Source organism: Leptonychotes weddellii, chromosome 3 (genome assembly GCF_054177405.1).
Source record: "Leptonychotes weddellii isolate Sample4059 chromosome 3, ASM5417740v2, whole genome shotgun sequence".
In the NCBI taxonomy this organism is placed as follows: Eukaryota; Metazoa; Chordata; class Mammalia; order Carnivora; family Phocidae; genus Leptonychotes; species Leptonychotes weddellii.
In genome coordinates, this window is record NC_138371.1 from 122,528,784 (window position 1) to 122,538,241 (window position 9,458).

At 43.4% G+C, this 9,458-nt stretch overlaps 1 long non-coding RNA gene across 1 annotated transcript in view; it reads right to left on the reverse strand.

Annotated features, from left to right (window-relative positions):
- The window catches only part of LOC145720635 (uncharacterized), a 24,275-nt gene extending 20,614 nt beyond the window's left edge, over nucleotides 1-3,661 (reverse strand). Inside the window, exon 1 of the long non-coding RNA XR_014143754.1 lies at nucleotides 2,946-3,661. This is a non-coding gene — a long non-coding RNA (uncharacterized LOC145720635). The remainder of the gene's footprint in view (nucleotides 1-2,945) is intronic.
- Between the last annotated feature and the right edge of the window lie 5,797 nt (nucleotides 3,662-9,458).

The following is a 9,458-nucleotide window of genomic DNA, read 5'->3' on the forward strand; positions in this document are numbered from 1 at the left end:
GCAGCCCAGGGATAAATCCCACTTGGTCGTGGTGAATAATCTTTTAATGTACTGTTGGATCCTATTGGCTAGTATTTTGGTGAGAATTTTTGCATCCATGTTCATCAGGGATATTGGTCTGTAATTCCCCTTTTTGATGGGGTCTTTGTCTGGTTTTGGGATCAAGGTAAGGCTGGCCTCATAAAATGAGTTTGGCAGTTTTCCTTCCATTTCTATTTTTTGAAAGAGTTTCAGAAGAATAAGTATTAATTCTTCTTTAAATGTTTGGTAGAATTCCCCTGGGAAGCCATGGGCCCTGGGCTCTTGTTTGTTGGGAGATTTTTGATTACTGCTTCAATTTCCTTAGTGGTTATAGGTCTGTTCAGGTTTTCTGTTTCTTCATGGTTCAGTTTCGGTAGTTTATACATCTCTAGGAATGCATCCATTTCTTCCAGATTATCTAATTTGCTGGCATATAGTTGCTCATAATACGTTCTTATAATTGTATTTCTTTGGTGTTGGTTGTGATCTCTCTTTCATTCATGATTTTATTTATTTGGGTCATTTCTCTTTTCTTTTTGGTAAGTCTGGCCAGGGGTTTATCAATCTTATTAATTCTTATTAGTTCTATCAAAGAACCAGCTCCTCTCTTCTCTCTTCTGCCTCATTTATCGTAGCAGTTAGAGCCTCCGTTTTTTATTGCACCTCATTAATAGCCTTTTTGATTTTGACTTGGTTAGATTTAGGTCTTTTATTTCTCCAGAAAGGGATTCTCTAGTATCTTCCATGCTTTTTTCAAGCCCAGCTAGTATCTTTATAATAGTCATTCTGAACTCTAGTTCTGACACCTTACTAATGTCCATATTGATTAGGTCCCTGGCAGTCAGTACTGCCTCTCATTCTTTTTTTTTGAGGTGAGTTTTTCTGTCTTGTCATTTTGCCCAGAGGAGAATAGATGAATGAGAGAACAAAATGCTAACAGGATAACAATGACCCCAGAAAAATATACACTAAATAAATCAGAAGAGACCCAAAACCAGGGGAAAAAGAAAGGGAAAGGAAAAAAAAAAAAGAAGAAGACGATCAAATATGATCAGGCTGGTGAATAGATCAGTGCCACACACTAGATTTTGGGCATATTTTGGTCTGTTAGAAGAAACTGCCTCCCAAAATTTTAAAGAAAGAAAAACTTATATATGTACAAAAATAAGGTAAATATGATGCAGGGATGGAATATGACTGTAAAGATGAAAATTATAAAAGATTTTATAAAATGAATTGATAGGAAGTTGGTTGAAAAAAGGAAGAAGAGAAGGGGCACCTGGGTGGCTCAGTCGTTAAGCGTCTGCCTTCGTTTCAGGTTATGATCCCAGGGTCCTGGGATCGAGCCCCGCATTGGGCTCCCTGCTAGGTGGGAAGCCTGTTTCTCCCCCTCCCACTTCCCCTGCTTGTGTTCCCTCTCTCGCTGTGTTTCCCTCTGTCAAATAAATAAATAAAAATCTTTAAAAAAAAAAAAGGAAAGAAGAGAAATTAAAACAAAACAAAACACAAAAAAGGGGAGACAATGTGATCAGGCAGGGGACTAGAACAAAGCCATACACTAGAGATTTAGGGTGTATTTTGGTCTGTTAGAAGAAACTGTATCCCAAAATTTTAAAGAGAGAACAACTTATATATATACAAAAAATAAGGTTAACTAAAATGAAGGAATAAAATATGACTCTAAAAATGAAAAATAAAAAAGATTTTTAAAAAAGGGGTTGATAAGATGTTGGTTGAAAAAGGGAAAAAGAAAAATTCAAAAAAAAAAAGAAAGAAAATTTTAAAAATTAACTTTTAAAGATTAAAGAATCAGGGGGGGGAAAGCCATGAATTCTATGTGCTGTATTCCCCTAGCGCTGGCATTCTGCCGTTCTCACTGATCAGTAAACTTGGCCTTGGATGGTTCTTGCTGACCTTCTGGGGGAGGGGCCTGTCGCCGAGGTTCCCAAATGTCTTTGCCAGAGGCAGAATTGCCCCGCCCTTGCACAGTCAGGACTAAGGAATCTGCTCGGGTTTGCTCTCGGGAGCTTTTTTTTTTAAGATTTTATTTATTTATTTGACAGAGAGATAGAGAAAGAGCACAAGTAGGCAGAGTGCCAGGCAGAGGGAGAGGGAGAAGCAGACTCCCCACTGAGCAGGGAGCCATACGTGGGGCTTGATCCCAAGACCCCAGGATCATGATCTGAGCTGAAGGCAGCCGCTTAACCGACTGAGCCACCCAGGTGCCCCTGCTCTAGGGAGCTTTTGTTCCCTGCAAGCTTTCCGTACAGCTTTGGAGGCCGAGAGTGAAAATGGCGGCCTCCCAATCTCCACCCCGGAGGAGTCGAGAACTCGGGGCCCCGCTCCTCAGTGCGCCCCCAGAGAAAAGCAGTCAGTCACTCCCGTCTCCCCAGTCTCCGGCCGCACTCCGTGCTCACCCGGCCTGTGACCCAGCGTTTCTATCTCTGGCACACGACCCCGTGTGGAGTCTCCAAACCCAGCAGATCCCTGCGGTGCGCTCCCCTGCTGCTCCTCCCGGGGAAGGAAGGAGAGTCTCCCCGGATCTGCCGCTTGTTGGGTCCCTGCTGGAGGAGCAGGGGCTCGACTGTGCCGTGGATCACGGTTTAGGGCAACCCCGAGCTGAGAGCCCGCGCCTCGGCTCCGTCTCTGCAGCCGGCTTCCCTGCTCCGATTCCTGGGAGCTCTGCCACACTCAGGCACCCCCGGTCTTTCTGTGACCCTGAGGGTCCTGAGACCACACTGTCCCACGAGGGTTCCACCCCCCGCTTAGCCACCGGAGTGACGTCCCTCAGCGGAGCCACTTCTAAAAGTTCCGATTTTGTGCTCCGTGGCTCTATCACTTGCCAGAAGCGGCCGATGGAGGCCCCTCCCCCGCCGTCTATCCTCCCGAATATCGCCTCGGATTCACTTCTCCGCACATCCTACCTTCCAGAAAGTGGTCGCTTTTCTGATGAGAGAGTTGTTGCTATTCCTTTCTTCGATCTCCTGTTGAGTTCGTAGGTGTTCAGGATGGTTTGATCCCTATCTAGCCCAATTCCTGGGATCAGACGAAATTTAGGTCTCCCACTCCTCTGCCATCTTGCTCCTCTTCTGTTGAAGCTGTTCTGAGACAAGAGTCCCAGTGCACACTACAACAGAGCTTCTAGCTAGGCAAACATTACATTTGTAAAGATGCTCCTACATGAAGAGGGATGATTTAGACCTGTCTGTAATGTCTGAATTTTTCTTTTAACAATAAGAATGCATCTGGGTTCTGTGTAGTAAAGGATAATTTCAGCAAGTCTGGGTTGTCCAAACATGTACATTTCCCAGAAAGGTTTGGCCCTTATTCAATTCCTAGGAGATCGTCGCCTGCATTGGTGGTTCAGTGGTAGAATTCTCGCCTGCCAATTCCTAGGAGATAATCTCTAGGTCATTGGAATATCCTGCCTGATAAAAGTATCTTTGTTTACCTAAGTTTGTTAGGCTATACCATATAGTTTATGCTAACAATGTGACTTATTGGGGCGCCTGGGTGGCTCAGTTGTTGAGCATCTGCCTTTGGCTCAGGTCATGATTCCAGGGTCCTGGGATCAAGCCCCACATCAGGCTCCCTGCCCAGCGGGAAGCCTGCTTCTCCCTCCTCTACTCCCCCTGCTTGTGTTCCCTCTCTCACTGTCTCTCTCTCTGTCAAATAAATAAATAAAATCTTTTTTAAAAAAGGTGATTTACTGCAGGCCTTGGGCCATATGGTATTATCTTAATCTCTGGAGGGCCTGGAGTTAAGTCAACCACATGGGCAGTCAGCCATGCATGTGTAATAGAACCCCAATAAAAACTCTGGACTCCAAGGCTCAGTGAGCTTCCCTTGTTGGCACTACTTTGTGTGCATTGCCACACATTGCTGCCCGAAGAAGTTAGCATGACCCCACTGGGAGAGGACAACCAGCAGTTTGTGCCAGATCTCTCCTAGACTCTATTCCATACACCTTTTTCTGTTGTTGATTTTAATCTGTATCCTTTCACTGCAATAAGCCATAACCATTATTTTAATAGTTTTGCTGATTCTAATCCTATTGAATCATTGAACCCAAGGGGAAACACCAAACACAGGAACTATTGCCTAATAAAACTCCATAATTTTTTAAACAGTGCATGGTTCCTTCAGTATTCAGTTCTGGCAAAGTCCTGCTGAATTATAAACTCTGTCACAATGAGGACCGTGCCTTTCTATATTCATCTTTACCCACACCTCCCCATAATACTCATATGGAGCTTTGCATGTAATAGGTATTCAGTGGAACAAATGGAAATGACATTGAAATCTGAGACCAGGCTGAAGAATCTCCAATAATCGGAGCTGATTTACAGGCCCTTGCTGGGCTCTACTGTAATTTTTCTGAATGGGATTCAACTCACACAATGAAGATCACCGAAGGTTAAGTGATGTGAGCCTCCATTTGATGGTTTTAAATGATAAACTCTCCTAAAAGGGTTTTTCTCTTTGAAGCCTCTGTTCCCTGCCTCTGTGTGGCTTGGCAGACAGTGCCTGAACCATGGGGCAAGTCTGGCATGTTTGAACCGATCCCAAGTTGTTAGGGAACACACATTCCCTCTTCCCTTCCCTATCAACAAGAGATCTGTTTGCAATGGACAGTATTTGAGTTTCAGCTCCTGCAATTTTTGACACATTTAACATCACTATGCCATTATTATAAATGGGCAGCCTCCCTGAATCAAGAGGTTTAGTGGGAAGGCAATCTTGGAACCAAGCAACTTCTTCAACTGCAGCCTTGAAAAAGACGCCATGACTCCACAAGAAAAGCAGCAACGTCCTCAACAGGTTTATTTTACAACTAAAATTTTAGTGGACTCCCAGGTTGACCAAAATCTTAGTCTAAGCCGAAATAAAACTGGTTGAATTACAGCAAATATTAAGGTCTATTAAATTGTCAAGAGCCAGCATCTTTTCAGGAGTCTCTGTTTTGTTTGCTTTGAGATAGAATGAAATCTTTTCAACACATTATGTCAAGCAGCAAGTTCATGGACAAACTGGCCAGTGTGCACTAAAACAGACAGTAGAAGGATTTAACATAGGATGGAGGCCATACTCCGCTGCCATCCAGAAATAGTTGAATACTCTGCACTGCTTGCTTTTGTTCAAAGCATCTGTTTGTTCATCTCTTTGTTTTTTCCCATATCAATATCTGCACCATCAAAGTTTTTTTGGGTAAAAATGTAAAACAAAATAAAATGGGTGGACCAACTGATTTTTTGACAAAGATGCCAAGACGATTAAATGGGGAAAGAAAAGTCTTTCCAACCAATGGTGCTGGGGCAACTGGATGCCCATACACAGAAGAATGGAGTTAGACCCTTATTTCACACCATCACTAATAAAAACTAACTCAAAGGATTAAAGGTCTAAATGTAGGACTTAAAACTATGAAAGTCTTAGAGGAAAACATAGGATTAATCTTTGTGATCTTGGATTAGGCAATGGTTTGTTAAGTATGACACCAAAGTACACGTGACAAAATAAAAATAGATTAAAAAATAATGCATCATCAAAATTAAGACTTCTGTGCATCAAGGGACACCAAGTAAAAGTAAAAAGACAGGGGCACCTGGGTGGATCAGTCTTTAAGCATCTGCCTTCGGCTCAGGTCATGATCCCAGGATCCTGGGATCAAGCCCCTCATTGGGCTCCCTGCCCAGCAGGAAGCCTGCTTCTCCCTCTCCCACTCCCCCTGCTTGTGCTCCTTCTCTCGCTATGTCTCTCTCTGTCAAATAAATAAATAAAATCTTTAAAAAAAAAATTAAAAAGACAGCCTACAGAATGGGAGAAAATATTTACAAATCATATATCTGATAAAGAACTTGTACGTATAATACAAAAAGAACCCTTACAACTCAATAATAAAAAAATATAAGCCAATTTTAAAATAGAAGGACCTGTATAGGCATTTCTCCAAAGAAGATATCAAATGGCCAATAAACACATGAAACATTTATCAACATCATTACCCAGCAGGGAAATACAAATCAAAGCTACAATAAGACAGCACTTCATATCCACCAGGATGGCTATATTTAACAACAAGTCAGATAATAAGTACTTGTAAATATGCGGAGAAATTGGAACCCTTGTACACTGCTGATGGGGATGTAAAGTGGTGCGGCTGCTTTGGAAAATAGTCTGGCAACTCCTCAGATGTTTAAACATAGAGTTACCGGGCACCTGGGTGGCTTAGTCGGTTAAGCATTTGCCTTTGGCTCAGGTCATGATCCGGGAGTCCTGGGATCAAGTCCCACATCGGGCTCCCTGCTCAGCAGGGAGCTTCTCCCCCCACCCCCACTCGTGCTCTCTCTCTCTCAAATAAACAAATAAAATTAAAAAAAAAAAACCATAGAGTTACCAATATGATCTAACAATTCCATTTCTAGGTATATATCCAAGATACATGAAAACATACATCGTATGTCAGTTTGGGCTGCTATGACAAAAATATCATAGGTTGGGTGGCTTAAACAGCAGACATATTTGTTTCTTATGGTTCTGGAGGCTGGAAGTCTGAGATCAGGGTGCCAGCATAGTTTTGGGTTCTGGTGCGAGCCCTCTTCCTTGTTTACAATTGGCACCTTTTTGTTATGTCTTCACATGGTGGAGAAAAAGAGACAGAGAGAGAGAGCATGCACTGGAGTTTCTTGGTTTCTTCCTCTTCTTATAAGGGTACTAATCCCATTCATGAAGTCTCCACCCTCATGACCTAATCACCTCCCAAATTCCTCACCTCCTAATACCATCACATTGGGAGTTAGGGCCTCAATATATGAATTTAGGGGAACACAAACATTCAATCCATAGCAATATACATCCACATAAAAATTTGGACACAAATATTGATAGCAGCATCAAAAATTTAAAAAAAAATACCCAAATTCATCAATTGATAAATAAATAAAATGTGTTATAGTCATACAATGGAATATTATTTGGCAGTAAAAAAAAAATGAAGTACTAATATATACTATTCAACATGGATGGATTTCAAAAACATTATGCTAAGTGAAATAAGCCAGGCACAAAGGATCACATTCTGTAGGATATCATTTTTATGAAATGTCCAGAATAGGAAAATCTATAGAATAGATTAATGATTGCCTAGGGCTGGGGGCAATAAGGAGATTGTGGAAGGGTAATGGCTAAGGGATGTATCGTTTCTTTGTTAGGGTAAAAAAAAATTGCTAAAATTGATTATGGTGATGGATGTACATTTTGGGGAATACACTAAAAGTCATTAAATGGTGCACTTTAAATGGATGAATTGTATGGTATGTGATTATATCACAAAAGTATTTTTAAGGCTGTTTCTTAAAAAAGTATAAAGATTGAGCAAATTTTTCTGAAGGACAATGACATGCAAAATAAATCACACCTAGATCTGTCCCTCCCTTGTATGTCCCAGCATTTACTGAGCATGTCACTGGTGCCAGACAATTCTTGTTCTAACTCCAGCAAGATTACACAACCAGTAAAATGGGAGGCTATATCCCCCTGAGAAAAGACCCTGCTACACGGCTAAAAATCTGCGTTATTAACCTTTGTCCCAGCCTTCCCCTCAGGGGACCTTTGGCCTTTGACCAGGGTGACTGCACTGGAGAAAAGGAAATAATCAGACTTCGGGGGCTCACTGGACACTAATTCTGAACTGACACTAATTCTAGTGGGCCCCAAACCTCACTGAGGTCCACCAGTCAGAGTGGAGGTTTATGGAGGTCAGGGGAGCAATGACATTTTAGTTCAGATTTATCTCACAGTGGGGCCGATGGGGTTCCGAACCCATCCTAGAGTCACTTCCCATTTCCAGAAGGCATCACTGGGATAGGCATACACAATAACTGGCAAACTCCCCGCATGGGTGGGGTTCTGGACTGAAGTCCAGGTCTATCTGACTCCAGAGGCCTGCGTGCCCCCCACCAGCCAATGCCATGACGGCGAATGATCAAATTACTAACAACAAACAGGCAGCCCTCGAATTTATTCCTAGTCTCTGCATAATGAAATTATGGCTGGTGATCTGGTTTCCCGGCACAGAGCTGATTAGAAGCAGCAAATTTGAAGGGAATACAAATTAGACAGAGACATTCTGATGTCAGCCCTGACGAATGAACACTGACGACCCTGAGTGAGACAGAGAGTCCAGGAAGGAGGCAGCACCGCTCGGGGATGGGGCAGAAATGCTGCGCACCTCTCAGGCCCTGCTGGGCATCAGAATCACCCGGAGGGCTTGTTAAAGCAGACTTGCTGGACTCCACTTTGAGCTGCAGATCCAGTGGGTCCGGAGTGGGGCCTGAGGATGTGCATTTCCAACAAGTTCTGGGGGATGCGGATGCTGCTGGTCCAGGGGGACACACTCTGAGAGCCTCTGGCCTCTATTCTAGCCCAGTGCACTGCCAGGGGCTCCCAGTAATCGAAGAAAAGATGCTGGGGTCCTGCATTATAAGGCAGAGGTGTACGGAGGCTTTCGAGTAATTTCAGTCAAAGCTGGTTAGAATAAAAACTTTTTTGGCATTTAAAGAGGTAAGGTTGGAAATTGGGGGAAATTAAATCATAAGGAACCCTGCTCACAGATCAGCTGAGGAGGTGAAAGGCCTTCCTAATCTTCCTTATCTACCTTATCTAGCCCCCCCCACCCCGCCCATGAGGTCTATTCCCTAGTCTCCAAACCTTGCTTTATTCCATTTCATAACACTTACCACAACTGCATATCATATCATATTATATTTATTTGTTTTTACGTTCATTGTCTTTCTCCCCACAAAAAGTAAGCTCCTTGTTGTCTTTTGTTCATCATGAATGTCCAGAATCTAGAACAGGCCTGGTACTTAACTAGGGTCTTAATAAGTGATTAGTGAATGAGCAAATGCAAAAAAAATATTGTTTTGCTATAATGCTGGTTAAAGGGAGGGTGTGTGTATGTCTCTGTGTGTGTGTGTGTGGTGTGTAGGGCATGTGTCGGGGGGGTGTATGTGTGTGTAGTGTTCATGTGGTGTGTGTGTGTGTGTGTGTGTATTTGGAGAGAGAGGATCAGAGCACAGGAGGGCCCATTTTTGGGCGGTTCTGATTCAAAGAAAAGGACGCCCCTCCCTGCACTTCCTTGAAGAAAACAGAACTTGAGGCACGCAGTGAGTTGGGTAAAACTGCTGTCTGTGAAAAGCTGTTTCCTCCTGGTGCAGACGCTAAGAGAGCAGTTCCAGCCTCAGGATTTCTGGGCAGAGATCACCGGGAGTGTGGCACTCAGTGGCACTGTTGCTCAGCCTCAGGCTTGCCTGCCTCTGCCCAGGCCTACGGCTGAGCTCGCACTGAGCCTGGGCGGGAGGGAAAGCCCAGCTCGGTTTATCTCATCATCGGAGGCCAGTGAGTGTTGCTCCCTGGTGAACTGCCTGCACCATGAC